The sequence below is a fragment of the Hermetia illucens genome, chromosome 2 (assembly GCF_905115235.1).
Source record: "Hermetia illucens chromosome 2, iHerIll2.2.curated.20191125, whole genome shotgun sequence".
NCBI classification, from domain to species: Eukaryota; Metazoa; Arthropoda; class Insecta; order Diptera; family Stratiomyidae; genus Hermetia; species Hermetia illucens.
The window spans coordinates 117698268-117718537 of record NC_051850.1 but is presented as its reverse complement, the minus strand read 5'-3'; the positions used below and the strand labels follow the sequence as shown (position 1 = coordinate 117718537).

At 42.9% G+C, this 20270-nt stretch overlaps 1 protein-coding gene and 1 long non-coding RNA gene across 2 annotated transcripts in view; one reads left to right on the top strand and one right to left on the bottom strand.

The window, feature by feature from the left end:
• The window catches only part of LOC119650265 (kin of IRRE-like protein 2), a 435476-nt gene that overhangs the window by 231146 nt on the left and 184060 nt on the right, over positions 1-20270 (top strand). The window lies entirely within an intron of this gene.
• Positions 13506-14849, bottom strand: LOC119650267. The gene is made up of 3 exons (XR_005249250.1): positions 14418-14849; positions 14208-14347; positions 13506-14137 (listed from the first exon to the last, which is right to left on the bottom strand). It is a non-coding gene; the product is annotated as an uncharacterized LOC119650267 (long non-coding RNA).

The window sequence follows — 20270 nt, the reverse complement described above, 5'->3', positions numbered from 1 at the left end:
CGGTCCAGGCCCGGTGCTTTATTGTCTCCTATTCTGCTGCAGATCTCCAGCAGCTCGTCTCTGTCTGTCTGTCTGTCCGTCTGTCTGTCTGTCTGTCTGTCTGTCCGTCACACGCATTTTTCTCGGAGACGGTTATAGCGATTGAGACCAAATTTGGCAGAAAGGTGGGAACTGTGAACGCTCACGCATACAGTGAATTACATCCTTTTACGTTGAATTTAAGGGGGGGTCCCCATACATGCAAAAGGGGGGTGTAAAATTTTTTTTCATCAAATATAGTCATGTGGGGTATCAAATTAAAGGTCTCGATTAGTACTTTTTAAAGCCGATCTTAGTTTTGACATTCATTGGAAGGGTGGGGAGCGCGGGGGGTTGAAAGTGATCACTTCTTTAAGGAGGCCATTCTCAGAAACTACCAAACCGAAAAATCTGAAAAAAATCAGGAGGTTGCCACCATAGTATATTACTACAATTTTCTGTAGTTGGTTAGAAACCCCCCTTAAGTTCATCCTAGTACCATGAAATTTTGCAGTGATATAGGCTATAGAGCATGATCTTACCAAGTTTGGTGGAAATCGCACTATTACTAACAAAGTTATAATACCTCAAATTTGTTGCTTCTTTGAAAATTGAAGACTATGAATGTCAATATCACCCGAAAGTGGATACTCTCACATAATATATGGATATATTACGTGCTATGCACTAAGAAATACACAAAACCTTTCGTAGCTGAAGCGTCCGGCTTCCGGTTTCCCGACTTGTTTTACAATTGATGTATAAGTTTAGGTACTAGCACTGAGGAAGGAGACACGTGGTCTCCGAAACAATTGTATGCGGGGGAAAAAAATAAAAATATTTACAGAATAAGGAAAAACACCTAATTTTTTTCTTAACTTATGTAAAACAGATGTTTAAATGTTTCAAAATCGCTAGGCTAACATAGAAGAAAAAAATTTTTTATAAAATTTAACTTTATTATGCAATAAAGCTGCCTTCGAGGGCGATACGACGACTATAGCGGTCAAACAGTTTTTTCGATACCATTTTTATAGTGTAATTTGTCTTTGCCTCAAAATAAACCTCAGTTTCGACGATTACTTTTTCATCGGCGCTAAATTTCTTTGTAGCAAGCTCTCAGTTGAGGTGTGAGAACTGGAAAAATCGTTGGAGGTCAGATCTGCAGAATACAATGGATGCGGAAGCAATTCAAAGGCCAATTCATAAAACTTTGGCATTGTTTTCATTGATTTGAGACACAGTGCATTGTCTTGATGAAACAGCACTTTCTTTTTCTTGGTGGTGAAGTTTTTTTCGCGATTTCATCCTTCAAACGCTCCAATAACGCTTCTCAAAATGGTTGATGAGTATTAAACCATGCGTATCCCAAAATACTGATGCCATAGCCTCTCCAGCTAATTGTTGCATCCTTGCACTTTTGCACGCCTTTGAAACCAGTTCACTACTTAGATGATCGTTTGGATTGCGGTGTATAAAAAAAAATGAAGCCATGGTTCGTCCATTGTCACATATCGGCCAATAAATTTGGGTTTTTTATGAAGGAAGAGCTTCAAATACTGCTCAAAATGGTCAAGTCGTTGTATTTTTGGCCGATTATGAATTCAGGCGGCACCACTTTGAACAGAACTTTTGCATACCCAAATATTCAAGCACGATATCTCCAACATGTTTCTTTGATATCTGTAAAGCCTCAGCTATCACGATTACCTTCACTTTCACATTATCCGAAATTACACACTAGACTTTTTTGATGTTTTCGTTGCTAACAGCCTCTTTTCGGCGCTCGGTGATCATTTCGCCTCATTTAAACTTAGGAAATCACTTCTCAACGGTTCATTTACTGGTGCAAAGCCCCTATCAAGCCAAACCTTGACTTCAACAGTATTATTTTTCGGAAAAAAGCAATGCTTTCTTAACATACGCCTGTGAGTTAGACTACCAATCGAAAGCCCAATTGTTATTCTTTAGTTACTATTCTATCAAAATCTGAAATGAAAAAATTGAGAAAATTTTGATGAACGGTAGACTAGCCCCTTAAGGTAAGTTCTATATAATCCCGTAAAGTGAAACTCAATTTGCCAAAAAGTTTAGCGCATATATTGGGCCTTACTTAAGCATTGTTTCCTCAATTATATACATATCTTGTATATCAAAATACTTTACTATGGAAAATTCAGGACGATTTTAAGTTCAATCGACCATACCTGCTTCCCCCATGAACATAGAAATTTGCATTACACATTCCAAAACCGTCCAACCATTGTAGAAAGTGTGGAATTTCCTCTGTCCATTTAGCCTACATACCTCCATCCCTCTGCACTGTCATAATGCCGAAATTGAATTTGCTGCATTCATTCAACTATTAATGAGGTGTGAATACCCCAGATTCCGGGCCTTAAATCGTAGTCCGTTTTCGCTTACCAGACCTGCCGTTACATTCGTTCAATATTCGAGGACATAGTGCTACCTCCCGAACGTAGGTTTCCATTTAACAAGTTGTTTCCACTATGCTATCCTGTGTTCACGTAAATTTCATCCCCTATAGTCAGGGTAAACTGCAATCTAGCGCTAATTAAAATGCAGAAATTCAGAGTCCTGTATCACACATTGGTATCCAGCTGTGCCTACCCCAGCGAACTTTATGCGAGCGGATTGCATTTCCTTCTCTTTTTTCCGGCCCTATCTTCTAAAAGCGGCCGATTGCGAAATTTTGATGTTACTTTTTGATTAAAAGAGTTTCAAACAATAAGATAAGATCCACTGTTACTCCATTGAAGGTTTTTAAAGCAAACGCCAATAGGCAGTTTCCACTTGGGTGAGGTAGAATCCCTAGATTAGTGCAAAAACAAAGGAGTCGAATATTCTCCTGAAATTTGAGAGCCATCCGAATCGAAGTTGAAGTGAAAATTCGATTGTAAAGTTTACTCAAGGCTTTTCCAAATCACAACAAGGGCAAAACTTTCAGGCTGAGTGTCTAGGCCTTGCGACTACCTCCTCAAAGATATTGCTAAATCGTGAATCAATTTCAAAAGGTACACATCCACACAAAGACACATGTGTAAACTTTTCAGCACGGGACAAACTTCTACTCCTACATCAGAAAGTCGGAACGAATGAATAAAAGATGGGAAAAATGTTTATTTACAAGGTAGGCGGGAGGCATGTATGTAATAGTGTCTCTTTCACTTGAAAATTCATAAGCTGCTGTAATCAATGGCTTGGAAAATTGGAAAACTTATCTCGACGGCTCCCATGCTATTATGCCATTTACATTACACATGTTCTGCCAGGGTCAAAGGGAAGACGGAAACAGAGCCATAACGAATACGGATGTCATCAGGCCTGAACCCAAAAATATAATAATTTATTCTGAATTTCGTTTTGATTCTGCCAGAATGAATTTTCGGCTGCTGCCGCTCGGCTCGTTCATGAATTAAATGGGATATCATCACTCAGAGGATATTTAAACTACCTTGGGCCTTATTCAATAATCGTGTTAATTTAGCTGGGATTTAACGTGATTCCACTTTACATCTACCTCGACCGTGTACGCCGTAATTCCGGGTGAGCAATTTTCTGTTGAAGGGAAGAGCAAGGTCTCACAAAGCGCCTAAATTACTGCCTATTTCCATGTGATTATGGCGACTTAACGTATTTTATGAATGCCGAAATAATTATTTCAATACAGTCCCCACTGGCAATGGCGTGTATCCACGCGGGAAAGCTGCAAATAATTCACTTGGATTTTCAATATGGCAATAAATTATCTGACAAACTCATTAATTTTATAGAAATTTTATTGCTTGGAATGCAATTGAAAATTATCGCTTTACGCCCTGCACTGAAGGGAAATTATTTCGAGGACTTTGCGCAATTTCGAAGAATTTCTGCGAATATGATTTCGCCTTTTAATTCTGGATTGCTCTATAAAAACTTCTGTCATTAACGATCCTTCAAAGGCTCAACCTCCTGCCTTAATAATAAACATATATTCTAAATTCGAAACAACGTGTCTGAACTCATGCCAATCCCTTACCGTTGGAGCTCACCATTTTCTCCTACGCCACATTAAGGGAGCAATAAAAAGTTGGAGGGAAACTTTTCGTATGTCTGTGAATGCCGATCCAATTAGAGTCCTTAAAAATATTTCAGACCTACTTACGTTCTAGTGAAAGTGGTTAGTCACTTCGTTTTGATTTTCTCAGAAACGCGTTGCATATACGTATGTATTCGCAAATTGCTAGTTGGAAGCCTAATTCAATTTTGGGAACTTACCCAACGCTAAGGTCCTTTGAACGCATTTGAAATGATAAAAACTTTTTTGAAGCCAAATATTACGGCGAGTTTTTTAACTAGACAAATTTGAAAGGAACGTAATATGAATATGGAATGGAAAAAACAGCATGGATTCGGATGGCATTGGCAGTCACTTCATCTCCATGGATTTCAGTAACTTTCCTCCGGTTTAGGATGGAAAGTGAAATTTCAATTGGAATGGAAGATTCTTTCATGTTATATCAACCAAAAAGATGACAACTTTATGAGTTTCTAGATTTGCAATCAAATCGGTTTCTAATGGGGCCGCTTGATCAAAGTTAATTATCCTTGCTTACGTCATAAACTGAAAGTATGTTGCCAATTATTAACCCAAAAATATTTCCGAGAAAAAGAAAATATTTCACCAATTTTATCACTCAAAGAAGACATATTGGTGGCGCGATGGTTGGGAGGGGTAAAGCATCAGACTCTCAATCTCGCTGCTATGGGTTCGAATCCCCGTCGTCATGGGTGCATGTGTTTGTCTCGCTGCTAGGAGCTTATCCTTTGCACAGCCTTAAGTGTGATGAAAGTGAAACTGAAAGGCAGTCTGTGTGGACGCCCTATACTCCACTAAGCAGTGAACAGGAAACACTACTAAAGAAAGTGTAAACCACCTTTATTTATATTTATTCTCTTTAGCCGAAACAGGATATAATTAAAACGCCGATCAAAATCCCACCAAATAACGTGAATTTCGTCTTTTCCCCCTTTCTACTTGACGGTTCCAAGCCCATTTGACAGAAGAAGAGGGAAAAGTCACTACATTCTGAATGTCTGTGTAACCCCGTAACGTCTCAGGAGTAAGCGAGGGCTGACTCCACACAGACCATTGATATTTTCTGTTACGATGGAAAGTCAATCCCTATTGAGATAATGGCGCCCCTGTAATTTAGAAGTTATAGAATTAACTGAAAGTGTTGCATGCTTGGCGTAAGAGGCGACTAAAAAGGATACGCATTTGTGGGCAAGCAACCTAGAAATCAATTATTCTTTGCAAGCGGCTACCACTCCTCGGAATCGGATTAATGTTTCGAAAATGTATGACTGGATTTTGGAAGGGTCAAACGCTTCTCAATGGCGCGATCACGGCTCCTCAGAACATTCGTTTCCTCCAACTTCGGCGAAAATTTGAGCGATACAAGGTGGACATTTTGTAATTAAACAATGTAACATGATGTGGCTCCGAGGAGCACTCCGCTCTATCTCTTGGGGCACTGCGCTATCGGATTAACGCTCACCACATCAGCTGAGCGTGCCCTCTCTTCCTGCGAACCGGAAGATTGAATACTAACTACGTGATTCCAGCCTAGGATGAGTACTATCTCAATAGAGGAATTTTTTAAGTAGATTGGTATCAGTAGCCACTCCAAGAAGCTTTGCTGCGCCCTTTTGATGCCACATACTCCTCAGACCACGTCGGCTTTGGTAAGCGCAAGGGAGAAGAGTCCAGTGGGCTCAGATTTTCAGAATCTGACCATAGCATTCACGAAGAAAAGTAGTTCTCCCACTCAGCAGCAGAGATCTCTATAAGGTCCTCAAAGAATGGTCTACCTTGTGTCCGTAGCATGGTTCTAGCTAGAGGTGAGCAATCGCAAACGATGTGCCCGAGGGTTTCTCTTTCTTCTTCACAGTTTCATCAATGCGAATTGTAGGGTATGCCGAGTGTAATGGCATAGTTCCTTATAGGATAGCACTCCGTGCAGATAGCAGTTATCTTGCACCCGTCTGGCACAAGAGTTTTCGCGATCAGATTTTACTATAAGCGGGACATATTCCTCTTGACTTCGCACAGGTGCTGACTTTTCGTCATCTGAGGTCTGCTAAGTAGTGCGAATAGATTGAGACGCAGACTGTACCCACCATGAGACTACCAAGAGCAGAGTCTCATCTGGCCGGTCTGTCAGCCCACTCCTTCCCCTCTATGTTTCTATAACCGGGAAGCCAGAAGACGGTGACTTGAGGGTACCGGTCACACGATTCAGCGCATTGTTGCCACAAGCCTGAAGGATGTCGACGTTGGCTATCGGTCAGAATGGTTATATTTCACTTGTGGCCGAGATCATACCTCAAACGTCGACAGGCTTGCAGTATCGCCAGTACTTCTGCTTGGTTCCCACTTGCGAATGCTTGGAGACTACTTCACTCGGATTCACTGTGTGCATCCGAAGAAATTCCCACACCAACACCACAGGCCATCTTTAAACCGTTGATGAAGAATATTCTATTAGAACCTTGCAATACGCCACCAGCGTTCCAATCCGCTCTGATTAGAAAATCAACATGAAGGTTTCTTATGAAGTTTGCGTGTACCGTAGTATGTGACGAATGATTAGAGTTCCCGAGATACTTCGTCTAGAATGTTAATATGGCCGTTGCGCTTCGCTGTCCAGCGATGTGAAAGTCTAGGGAGATGAGGTTTAGGAATATATTGAGAGCACCTGCTTGGCAGGACGGCATGGCCCCGGTAGCACCTGCACACGTGGATCTTTCGAAACCCATCAAGCTTCGTTCTATTATGTTTTTTGTTAAGCGCTTGTGATCATACAATAGGATGTTACGTTAGCATGGGACGTACCATGGCTGCGTACAACTAGAGAACCATTCTGGCGGAGATTATATTTCCTTGCAAAGGTTCTCATGCAGCCATCCATACCTTCTAAGCCTGCAGTTCTCTTGAATTTAGCTCCGGTTCCAGGACACCCAGAGCACAGGAGAGATGTGCCATCCAGTGACGTATACGCACAGCTCTGGTCAGTTGGCTACCTCCCAGATTAGACTGGATTATCTTTTTCTTCTTAACGTAAATATTATCCAATGAATAAAATACCCCCTCAATCCAATACTGCTGACCTCAGCCGTTCCTATTCAATTTTCAATGTCATAACCAAAAACCTACTTCTGATTCCACAGGAGTTAAGCGTGTTCAGTCTCCCAAGATATTTCCATACCAGTTTGGAATTGACCTAGTTAGACTTAAGTGCCTTGATCGCCACTTGGCTGCCAGTCAGAATAGCAATATTCTGCTCCCTATAGTTCTTATGGATGGAGGCACATCTTTTTGTAGCGTCTAAATATACTAGTGTGCTTACCCATTGATTCAAAGTAGGTTTTATTTGCACCAATGACCCTGGCTGTCGCTCCCTTTGCTGTAAGGAATCGTCAGTATACCAGGTAATAAATTGCTAGTTTAAGTGATATGTCACAACCGTGCTTATCAAAATGAAACCTCGTTATTATGCTATCCCTTGTATAATCTCTACTTTTTTCGATTTAGACAACTCCCTGCCTTACTGATACTCCGGATCATTCGAAGGATCGCCCTTCTTGCCTGCATCTCTATGTTGATATGGGAAGCGGTCAAACCCAGAAGGATCTCGAGGGCATGTTCTCATTACCCCAGTGATACTCACGGAAGCCAGTTTCCGAAATTTGTGTAACTCCCTGGCTGTTGTACTGAGTTCAGTTCTTTCTCCCCTGATGACCGCCCCATCGGCAATACATTTCTTATTGAATGGCAATGTGGTGCCCTTGGCTGGATTGATGCACAGCCCCGCCTTCTATCCCATAGGGTATCCTCATATTTGTCCCTACAGATTAAAGCAATATCATCTGCGTAACCCTGGCCCTGTACTCCGGTTTAGCTCTCCCAGGAGTACATTAACTACTAAACTCTACATTAACGTTGATATTACCCCATCTCGTGGATAACTTTGAGTAGTGTTCATGACAATAAAATGTGTACCTATCGGTAATTCTATTTGGCTGTTCTCTAACATTCTGCCCATCCAGACGACCTATTCCCTTGCGGATTGGTGCATCTTTGTATGCAATGTATTAGTCGAACATTCCTTCGATATCCAAAAACGTACACAATGTTATTTCCTTTCTTTCCATGGTATCCCATACTACATCCATCAGCCAAAACAGCGCAGTTTCCGTTGGCCATCCAGGTCGGCAAGCGTGTTGACATGGATGTAGTGACTAGCGCATTAAAACTTTAGTTCTAATATAGCTGTCTACGGCATTCTGCATCGTTTCGAATACGAATAATCCTTTTTACTGGTTTTCGGAAAGAAGGTTTTAGCACTCTTAGAAGAGATCCTAAGATGGGTTCTAGGCCTCTCTGGAGTAGTGCTGGGGAAATACTATCTACTCCGGGATTTCAGTGATTTAAAAGTCTTACACTAGCTTCCCAGTATACCCTTATAGCTTCCAATTCCTCATTCTGTGCGTTGTTGAGGTGTCAGACAGAAGGTTTTTTTCTTCCGCCTCCAGGAAACGAGTCTCCTTCCCCCTTCACAAATTTTCCCGAAGCTGCCCCGCGTGCCTTCCCTGATGTCGTTACTATACGTCGTCAGTGCTCGGTGCCAGTCCTCAGTTTTCTTCGCCCGTTTGAACAGTTTTCGCAACTCCTTTCTTATTCTGGCAAAATTTCTGCTTCACCAGGATATTTCCCTTAACCATTTGACTAAATCTAAACTCGACTTGTCTTAAACTGACAGCTGGAATCATCTCTATCAATGACGATTCTGTTGGTGCCTTCCACCATTGTTTTCAGCGATGAGCGAAATCGCTCGCCATGATCCATTATGTTACTTAAGTGTCTTGTTTAGGGGTCACAGCATATTCTCCTGCGATTCCTTATTATTCTATCTACTTGCGAATTGCCCTCAAAGTCGGATCTGAGATGCGATATAGAAGGCTCCCCCAACACCCTCGCGTTCTTGTGCGTCATCAAAGTCTTCTTTTCTTCAGCCTTTGTCCCGTTCACAAGCGGGGTCAGCTTGTCGTGATCGGCTTCATCATTGGGTTCTATCGAATGCCTGATCTGGGTGCAATCTCGACGCTTTTAAATCCCCATCCAGCGTATCAAGCCACCGTTGTTTCGCCCGGCCTTTTAATCGTGTGCCATCGACTTCACTGTTCAGACCAATCTTAGCAAGTGAATTTTCGTTAGCAGGGATTGCGTGACCACACCATCAAAGACGCCTCTCTCTCGGACTTTTTCCGCAATCGATACAACCCCATAACGATCGCGGATATCCTCATTTCGGATGTGATGAAAACGTGTCACGCCACTAGTCCAACGCAATATCTTCGTCTCCATTATTAGTCGGCCAAAACTCAGGACCATAGAGGGCGACACGACACACGACACTGCGCTAAATTTTAGATTTGAGACGTTCGTTGTTACGTCGATCACAAGGAACACAAGTTGTGGTAGGCCACTTCATCCAGGTTGCTTTAATGGGTGAAAGAAATTCGTATCGCTGATTGCGTTGACCCGAGGTATTTAAATAGCTCAGTTCTAAGTAGATCACTGCCGCTGACAGTGATTGCGCCTGTTTCATGGGAAACGGTCGTCAAAAATTCAGGTTTGTTCTGATTCAATCTGATACCGTGTTGTATGTGGCAATCATTCCATTTTTGGATGCTAGGAAAACATCCTCTGAATAAAGCAGTGTGTAGGGCGCTTGGACATTGGATGTCCTGTGTGACGATGTCCATAACAAGAACAAAGAGGAGTGGTGAGAGGGCTCTTCCTTGATGAACACCAACAGCGACATGAAGCGGTTTTTATATACCCACCGTACTTCGAACTTTACTTTTCAGATCGTGGTAGAGCAATTGAACTCAGCGCACGAGTTGTTCTGGCACTAAGTGTTGTCGTAAAGCATACCAAATGAGGTCACGTTGCACATGGTCTAACGCTTTCTCTAGATCCAGAAATGCAATGTAAAGAGGGCGATGCTTCTCACGGTGGATCTCCATGAGCAACTGCGCAGCGTGTATTGCGTCATTATTTCCGCAGTTTTTGACAAATCCGGCTTGATTTACGATCATTTCAACGATTTCACGAATACGATTATCAAGAATGCGTTTAAAAATCTTCATGGTGTAGAAAAGTAACCGGATCGGTCGGTAATTTGAGCATCTTGCTGGACTACCTTTCTTGTTCCATATTGGAACAGTGGTACTTTCTTGCCAGTAAGATGGTGTTTTTCTTTCCTGGGTCATCAAAGTGTTCCTTGGAATTATGTCTAGTACCGTCTCTTGAGTTCCTCCTCCGATTTCTGGCGAGACTTAGACAACCGGTCTCCTGTTAGAAACTCTGAAAGACACATACATTTTGCGTTTCGTGTGAAAATGATACAAGCTCTTGGTTTTTTACAAGTGGAATCCCAAATGGCCCGCATGCTTCGTCTTTGCAAAAGGGGAATCTGCCCAAGGTACATCCAGTGTTCTTGAGCCAGCACTAATATAATGTTGCCCTTGGAGATTGCCCTTGCAGTTGCAGCTCTTGCATGATAGAGGTTTACCTAGGCAATATTAGCGCTGGCCATTGGCTTCGGCAGTGTATGCAGCGTCTAGGTCGCCTAGCTTCTCCTTTTCCGCCACTTCCACTTCTCTGATCGGTACTGCCCTTTCTACTTGGTGCTCAGAGGTGGCGGTGAGGAATACGGGGCGGCTTCATGCAAGTTGTTGGTTATGCTCAAGCGAGAGAGACCTTCGGGCCTCGGCGTGGTGTTACGTTTCAGCACGTATGCCGTACTCCTTAGTTCGGTAGAGATTTAGGTTAGCCTTGCATCCACCAGTATGCATGCTAAGCCATGCACTGGTACCGTTGTTGCTTGTCTCAGCGGGGCTCTGATTGTGGTTACAAAATCAATCCGTGTCTTAAGAAGACCGTGTGATTAAGTCGTCCAGACAGGTGCTCACATTAAACCCTCAAGGACTTAACTGTCCTTTCTGCTTCAATAGCCTCCGAAATTCCTTCGGACACCTCGTTATGCTTTTCAAACGATGTGTCCTCTCAACTAATTTTCATCTGTTTTTCCCTGCGCACGTTCACAGATATACTACCAAGTCTGTAATTGATGAGGCAGTTACGACTTTTAATTGGCTCCAGGAATCAACCACCTATCCCTGTCATGAGAAGTTTGCACTTCCTCCTTACTTCTGAGTGATGACGGGGCGTGGAAGCTTCCCCGGCTCAATTGCTGTGGCTTTGTGAAGGGAGATCGTCATCATGTGTGTCCCTAGCATATCATCCCCATCACATGTCGACAGTTCCGTTCCTTTCCTTCCTGGCAATTTAGGGACTATGGCCCTAAGTAGTCCGGCCTGTCCTCCCTCTCACAGTCTACCGGAATAAAACCTGGTTGAAAGCGAGTACCGGTGAACAGAAGCAACTTGGTCCATCCCTCGCACATCTTCAAAACCATGAGGTTGTCTATTCTTTGCTGCCTCTTGTAAGTAAATAATAATAATAATAATAATCGTTGGCCAACAATCCATATTGGATCAGGGTCTTGAAGTGTGTTAGAGCACTTCATTCAAGACCGTAACGGTACACTAGGAGGCAATGTGGTCAGCATTGCGCTCGCCCGAAATTATTACCCTGATTTGACTCAGGTACTCATTCACAGCTGAGTCGACTGGTATCCGACGGCAAATCACGATGCAAATTCCACTGCCACCAGTGAGATTTAAACCGCGACCTTCCGTATGACGGCCTAGTGCTCTAACCACTGAGCTATCCGGACACGTACGGACAAGTAATTATTTGCCCTATTTGCTGCGGAAAGACTTTTGGTCTTTGACCGCATTAACATAGCTAATGGCGAGCCTCTTGACTACTGACCTAGCCAGGATTTCCGCCATCTTAGTTTCAGATTTGGGTTCACCACCAATTACACCAGGATCACTGAGTTCTGTCTCCATCTTGACGTCCAATATACTGATCTCAGACGTACTTTTACTTGTCGCTGCATTTTGAACAGTGGCCTCTGTTGGTTGCGGTCTTCAAAATATACCTGGCTCCAGTACTTCACTCCTCCAGTTCTCCCTTTTTGGGTGTGTTCACCTGGCTTTCAGTGTTTTCGAGATGTGCCTCCGCTTGTGGGTCAGTTTATGTGCGGTACCGGGTCCCACTGCTCAGTTATTATTTTTCTTTTTGTCTTTAATTTGATTCATTTGATTCCCAGTTTTAGGGTTAGGCAATCAGCTTTGCCACAGCCCCAAGTAGCCCGATACGGTCAAACTTACTCACTGTGGCAACCAAGTATTAGTGAGGCTCCGTTCGAATTTCTAAAATGTTCTCCCACCTGTTCTATCTCTTTTCCTGTTGAGTTTTTTAAATTGAATTTGGACCGCTTTTCACTTCCTCTTCCCCAAAATGATAAGAGGATCACTTTCACAAAAGCCCCTTTCCTAACTAGAATGTTGATTTTCTTATTTTCAATAGCTGCACGAATCCATAGCATACACGACTAAACCCGGGGACGTTTTATAAACAATTCCGTCAATTGTATAAATTTGAGTAAGCGTAACATATGAACTAATAGGATTGGTTTGCAGGATATTCCCATTACCTGGTTTATGAAATTCTTGGTAAATATGCAAGCAATCGAACCATATGTACACACTTGAGAAAATGATACTAAACATCGTGGTTCCTTTCGCATTCAAGGAAATGGGAGGTTTAATCCTTCTTATGTTTCTGCAAACTTTCACAAGTAACCCCTTTCAAATTAAATCTCATTCTTCATCCAGGATACTCGACTCTACTACCCAATACAGTTGATGCGATACACACGTGTATTTGCGAATTCATTGGATATGAATCTATTCTGGGCGAGAATTTATATCTTTCTAGATTCGGTCAGATACTCGTCAGGGGATTTTCGGCGGATTGAAAATTTTTAACTGAGTTTATAAAAATGTAAAAAGGAAACCAGGCGAATAACATCTCAGTCCCATTTGTCGGCATCGGGGGGAAAAGAACACAAATTCTCCCTACTTCGTCCTTTTTCTTCCTCGCCATCAGAAAAGTTTACGCTGAAGGATCAACATTAGAATATCGAGTTATTTGGTGTGCAGCTTATTTGGGTTTTGTATTTGGGTCTTGTCGTATCGAAATGATTTATCGAATCTGAAACATTTTACATATAGGTTCATATTTCCCGCATATATCACAAGGATCAGCCATTTATCACGTCAGGGAAACATGTTGAAAACGAGTCAGTTGGTGAATAGGAGGAGAATGGAAAAGATCTTAATAAATATGCGAGAAATAAAGTTAATCTTCTATATTATGCCCGGTTTCTGCCTGACCTTTCCAAACTGTTGGATAGGTTAACAGATTCTGAGTGGCTTAAAGTTTGTGGAAAGGATTTGAAAGGAAAAATGGAATATTCTTCATTTTGTGGATTTCCTTCTAATTGGTGGCTGTGATGTGAGCGACATCTGACAAATTCGCTCACTTTTCCTGTGAAATATAACAACTAATCCGTAGCTGGGCTTAAAGATCCTTTCGATGATTTCACGCAGCCTGTAGCAATGAAAAATGTTTTGGGAAATGTGTTGATTTACCCGAAACACCGGAAAAGCGGCTTACGAATGAAATTAAGTGGAGCGTAGAGCGCATTTGGATACATAAAATAATTTAGTTTTGAACAACTCAACGAGAGCGTTCGCTGGAAAATTATTTAGACAGCGCTCGTTAGAACGCATACGTAGGTAGATACAGAATATTGGTTTAATCTCCGCAGTTTTCAGGAACATATTGAATAAACAAGTTGGCAGTGAGTTGAATGCTGTCGAGCTAATAATTTGCCTTCCAGCACATGAAATTGATGTTTCGCACTGAAAGCTTCAGCCAATTAACGAGGTGATGAGTAAATTCGTCCCATAGCCAAGTGTGTACATCCTACATTTAACCTCAGCCCTCGTTCCATATCAAAACGTAGTACATACATGTCAAGCCATAAAAACCGCACCTAATTGAGACCTTCTGAAAAACGGTGGGAGTATTTCAATGAGAAACGTCTGGATGTCATGATAGCATGGCTTCGAACACACACCGCTATGCCATTACCATCCAGCAGATATTCAATAACACATGATTTTCCATCTCCCACGCACTGTTATCGTTCGACAGATCCTTGCTGTGGAGCAATCATTACTTTGCATGAACACAAGCTTCATATGTTCGTGCATATACCTATTGAAGAGTTTCTTGAATGTAGAACATGCATCAGAGGACAAAATGTAAAGGAGCAGACAGGACGTACCTGCACCTTCCGAAAGCCACTTCAAATATACAAATACAATTTGGAAATAACGAAACTAAAGCAAATAATGTAAATTGAATTGAGTTTCACAGTTCTAAGGACGTCACCATCAGTCAGCATTCTTTACAGTGCTTTTGTCGCCACCCTTGTCGCCTAGTGACGTTGCAGCTTCGCCCAGCATCGAAATCAGGCAAACCTTTCCGTTTGCATTCAAGGAAAATATGCACGTCCTGATTGCACGACGACGACGAATGCCCCCTGCCTTTGCAACTGACTTTTTATATGCAGAAAATAGCCCCGGAAAGCAGTGAATAGAATTTCTTTTCAAAAAATTCATATTATCTCTGATACGGTTATGAAAATTTTGCTTTTTGTTTGAAAACTCTAGTGCTCCTTAGCACATATTTTAAATGTAAATGTTTCCTGAGTAGTTTTGACTTTAATATGATTAGATGCGATCTAGTTGTTGCTTTCCAACAGGTTACTGTGTAGTACGACATCCTCAGAAATAAAGGAAGTACATACAATTCTCAAGGACCCGAATACTAAGTATTTTTGGCTCTAAAGAGGCAGATCAGGAATAGGAAAACGCCAGAAATAAGAAATTTATTCGTAGACACATGAAATTACTTGTTAAAGCTGCTGAAGAAACACCATTTGTTGGCACCTTGTAAAATTCACAGCTGAATTAAAACCTAACTTAAAAACTATAATACCTTAACAATTTATCTTAATCTAAGGGATAAACCTATAGCGAAAACTAATTTAAATTAAAGAAGGTTGTTTGATATATTTATAGACAATTCCTGTTGCAGCAAGTCCAAAAAAACACACGATTTGGCGATAGGAGTGGGGGGAGAGTGTGAATATAATGGGGGATACACGTTATCGATTTTTGAACTAGAAGTCAGGATGGGCGCTAATATTGGGAATGTTTCTAACATTGGGACTGGGAGTAGTTACCCTTGTAGGCGACTATTCTACCTTGGGGATCAAAAAGGGTTTTTTTTGGTGTTGGTGTGTTAGGAACAATTGAGGGAACAGATGGGTTCGCAGAAAGTTCTCTTCAACGATCTTGATTTGCAATGCCGGGGTAATGAGTGCGTTAGGATAGGACTGACATTTGGTAAGAAAGCTGAATGCATAATGGGCTAAAAAGGCGTTGATGCAGGGAGTTTCATAAGAGTCCTACAGGACTTGGTTAGAGATGGATCGATCTTCGTTTCGGGAAGTGTTAAAGCAGTAGCGGATGACCTTGTGTTCTTAGCGTTGTAATCGTTTGCAGAATAGGGAAAGGTCGGACCAGAAAATAAAGCCGGGCCAGGTCACCTGCGTATTGAAAGACTCGGATAGGGTTACGGTGTGGTGGTGGTCTATGGAGGTCGACAGTAAACATAGAGAAGAGGGTTTCAAAAAAGTATGAAGTATGAAGCCGAGATCTCCACTTAGGAAACTAAGGATTGGCTTACAGCTTACAGAAGTGCGTGTGTGTGAAGTGGCGGAGAGGCAAAGTGTTTGAGAACTCAGACCATAAGGATCCATTGTACGTGTCCCCCGTCTAACGGATTATCCTGAATTTGTTTATGAAGTGGATATGGTGCTACCCGCTGCTGCTGGAACATATCAGTACGGAAAAATCGATTGTCTGATGCGTCCATTAGTTTGGCATTCACATGAATTCCGCTTCCTCATGACAACATAAACACGTATCATCTTGGAGAAGTCCAATTCTGAACGCATGATTGGAGTATGTTTGCTAGGTTCTGACAGGAGAAAATTGGTGTGTTTAGCAGCATTGAGGCTCTGCCCTCCATCATTACGGGAAGCTTATTTTCAGGTTTTATTAGAAGCATGTGTCCGGATAGCTGAGTGATTAGAACACAAGGCTGTCGTACGGAAGGTCGCGGTTCAAACCTCACTGGTGGCAGTGGGATTTGTATTGTGATTTGACGTCGGATACCAGTCGACTCAGCTGTGAATGAGTATCTGAGTGAACTCAGGGTAATAATCTCGGACGAGCGCAATGCTGACCACATTGCCTCCTACAGTGTACCGTAGTGTACCGCTACGATTTTGAATGAAGTGCTGTAACACACTTCAAGGCTCTGATCCTATATGGATTGTTGTGCCAGCAATTATTATTTGTTATTTCCGAGTTGTCACAATCTCAACAGATGCCGGGATTTTACCTAATACTAGCACTAGGTGTCAAACATTTAGGCTCGGACAATCCTATCTACTTAAAAACTAAAGATACGCTAGTAGTGATGGCCTGCGGTAGGTCAATAAGGGAATCCGTCGAGAACTCCCCGCTACATCGAGTAGGTATGCAGAATGGTGCACTTCTGCATGGTTCGAACCAGACTGTCTAAGAGTCCCAGGACATCAAGGGAAACCGTAAAGGATTTAGGTCAATGCCTGAGCTGACAATATTATGGGAGCAACAAAAACCCGCTCGAGATGCCCAATTTCTTTGATTTCTCTCATAGTTCACCTTCTTCCCCACGTATTTCTGTTCGATGTTGCTAATGTGGGGGATAGCAAAATCAACAATATACGCCGAGCGACCCGTCTTGCGAACTAACAACACGTCAGGCTTGTTGTGCGGTATGTGGCGATCAGCCAGAACTTGCCGGTCCCAATACATACTGTAAGCAGAACTATCAAGTACGGCTTCCGGCTCATATCGATAAATCGGACATGCTCCCGTGATCAGCCCATCTTCTTTTTCTTCAGCCTTTGTCCCGTTCACAAGCGGGGTCGGCTCGTCGTGATCGGCTTCACCATTTGGCTCTATCGAATGCCTGATCTGGGTGCAATCTCGAGGCTTTCAAATCCCCATCTAGCGTATTCATCCACCATTGTTTAGGTCTGCCTTTTGGTCGTTTACCATCGACTTCGATGTTCAGACCAATCTTGGCAAGTGAATTCTCGTTGGCACGAATTGCGTGACCATATCATCGAAGACGCCTCTCTCCCAACTTTTCCACGATCGGTGCAACCCCATAACGATCGCGGATATCCTCATTTCGGATGTGATCTAAACGTGTGACGCCACTAGTCCAACGTAGCATCTTCGTCTCCATTACTGCAAGACGCCGTTCATTGTCTTTTATAGTTGGCCAACACTCAGAACCATAGAGAGCAACAGAACGGACGACATTGCGGTAAATTTTAGATTTGAGGCGTTCGCTGATGCGTCGATCCCAAAGAACACCAGTTGTGGAACGCCACTTCATCCAGGTTGCGTTTATGCGTGAAGCAATTTCATAACGCAGTTCTCCATTGGCTGATAGCGTTGACCCGAGGTATTTAAATCGCTCAGTTCTGGGCAGATCACTGCCACTGACAGTGATTGTGCCTGTTTCATGGGGATCGATCGTCAAAAATTCAGTTTTGTTTAAATTCAATCTGAGACCGTGTTGCATGAGGCGATCATTCCATTTTTGAACAAGTTGCTCGAGATCATTTTTGCTATCAGAAACTAGGAAAACATCATCTGCATAAAGCAGTGTGCAGGGCGCTGCACGTCAGATGAAAGGTTTTGATGAATCACCTTACATATAGCGTTGTGTCTGATAATGTATTGCACCGGTGCCACAACAGTACAGCCAGAAATGAGATGGTCCAACCTCTCTAGCGCCGAACCACTGCGCTGGTTATTCTCCACCCGTTCTTTCATGATGCCCATTTTATAAGCTCGGGTGGCGACCACGCCATCTTGAATGGTACATATGGACTCCTCCGTCTGTTTGACAAATGCGAATCGACAAATGACTGTGAGAGACAATTCACGTGTTTACTGTGCATTGACTTCGGCTTCCATTCATCGATACGCTGTTGATCCGACACCTCACTCAAGGGAAAGATCGATCCTTCAAGTTAAGTGGAGTCAGCCCACCGTCTGCCTTACAGACAGGCGCATGCAAGGGACTCGCCTGCTTTTGTTGTAAAAATAAGCGCGTAGCGAGTCGACTTGGCGATGATGCTAGGCCGCCACGTCAACCACGCCCCTACCTCCGATGTCACGAGGCAGGTTCATCCGCTCCACGGTAGACTTTGGATTCTTGCATTCACAATTTGGACATAGTTGTCCGTATCTGCCGCTGAACATTTTCCACATCAGTCTTCGTCCACGCCAATACTCCGAATACATAAGCCAGGGAAGGGATAGCAAATCCATTCAACGCGCTAATTTTATTCTTCTCTGGGAGATGCGATTTCAGTATCAGCTTTGCACGTCGCAGGAATTCGGACAGCAGAGCATGCTTCAGATTGTCATCTTGAGCATGGGTTCGTTGCAGAATTCCGTCCGAATTACGTCCGGCATGCGGCGCATGGTAACCTTTGCGGATGGCTTGGATTCGATACTTGTCTAATCCAAACTCCATCCGAATATCATGACTGAACATTTCTGTTATTCGCAACAGACTTCTAATATGGTCGCCAGTACCAATATACAGCTTGATGTCATCTAAATACATCAAGTGTGTCAGTTCGCACTTAGCACGTAGGCGATACTTTATTGCAAAACCATGCCCTCTAGCATATTTCAGTAGCCATGAAAGGGGATTCGGTGCCATGCAAAACCAAAGGGCACTCAACGAATCCCCCTGGAAGATGCCCCTCCGTATACGGATGAGCTCTGAGTTATTAGCACCCTCAGATGTACGCACTGATAAGGTAGTATGCCACCCTTACATGACTGTCGCCAAAAACTTTATTAGTTTCGGATCAATGCGATACAGATGTAAGATATCGATTAGCCAGGTATGCCCTTGACCCAACTCGGCAACCCTTCTGCTCCTCGGGCAGAATGTTGTTGGTCTCGAGGTGCGCATTAACCCTTCCACTAATAACTGGACGCTATGAATTTGTAGAAGGTTGGTAAGCAAGTAATCGGTCTTGTGTCTGCGGGGTCCTGCCCCGTGTCTTCTTAGAGGTAAGGCAGGTAATCCCCGCAGTGAAGAAGTGTGGAAATTACTCCGGGAGACTCATGACCTGATTCATGCTGACAACCGACTGTGTGCCCTGGTAAATTTCCTATACCAGAAATTTTAAAAAGCAGGCGAATCATTTGCTTGCGACTGGTTGTAAGGTAGGTTGTGGACTAACTCCAGTTAATTTGAAGGTGTGGTGAAGTCAGACCAAGAGCAGACTGATAAATGGAAGTCGAAGGCAATGCATGGTAAACACGCGAATAGTCTTTGGCAGCTATTTGTTGATCGTCATTTGTTAAACAGATGGCTATATCAATATGTGCTATTCAAGACGGCGTGGTCGCCACTCGAGTTCATAAAAAGTTCAGAATGAAAGAATGGGTGGAGAGCGACCCTACAGGTATCGTACCTAAATCACGTACAGCTTATTTTCATGTCTTTGGACCCCCAGATAGTCTGGTTCAAATCATCAAGAAATACACTCTTCTGCTCTTCTGAATGCTTGGCATTGTGACCTATCAAAAATAAATGAAAATTAATAAAAAGCCAATTCAGCGACAAAATTGATGGGTGATACCACGATCATCTGGTCGTGGATAAGATCTGACTCAATAAGTTGTGGTGGGCGGGTCAGTTAATTCGTATGGATGAGGATTCAAGGACAATCTCTACAGCAAAATAATAAGACGAGTCAGATCCTGCCTGAAATGGAGCGATAAAGTAGGCCAGGACTCTAGACAGCTTTTAGGCATATCGAAGTAGTGGACCTGGGCGCAAAACTGGAATGTCTGGAGTTCCTTACTAAGGCAAGCCTTGACCACATACAGGTTGTGGTACCGTTGATGAATAAAAATTCGGCCACCTTCCCCCAAAGCTCTAAGGGTCTGCGTGCAAGAACTGAACATAGAGTTGT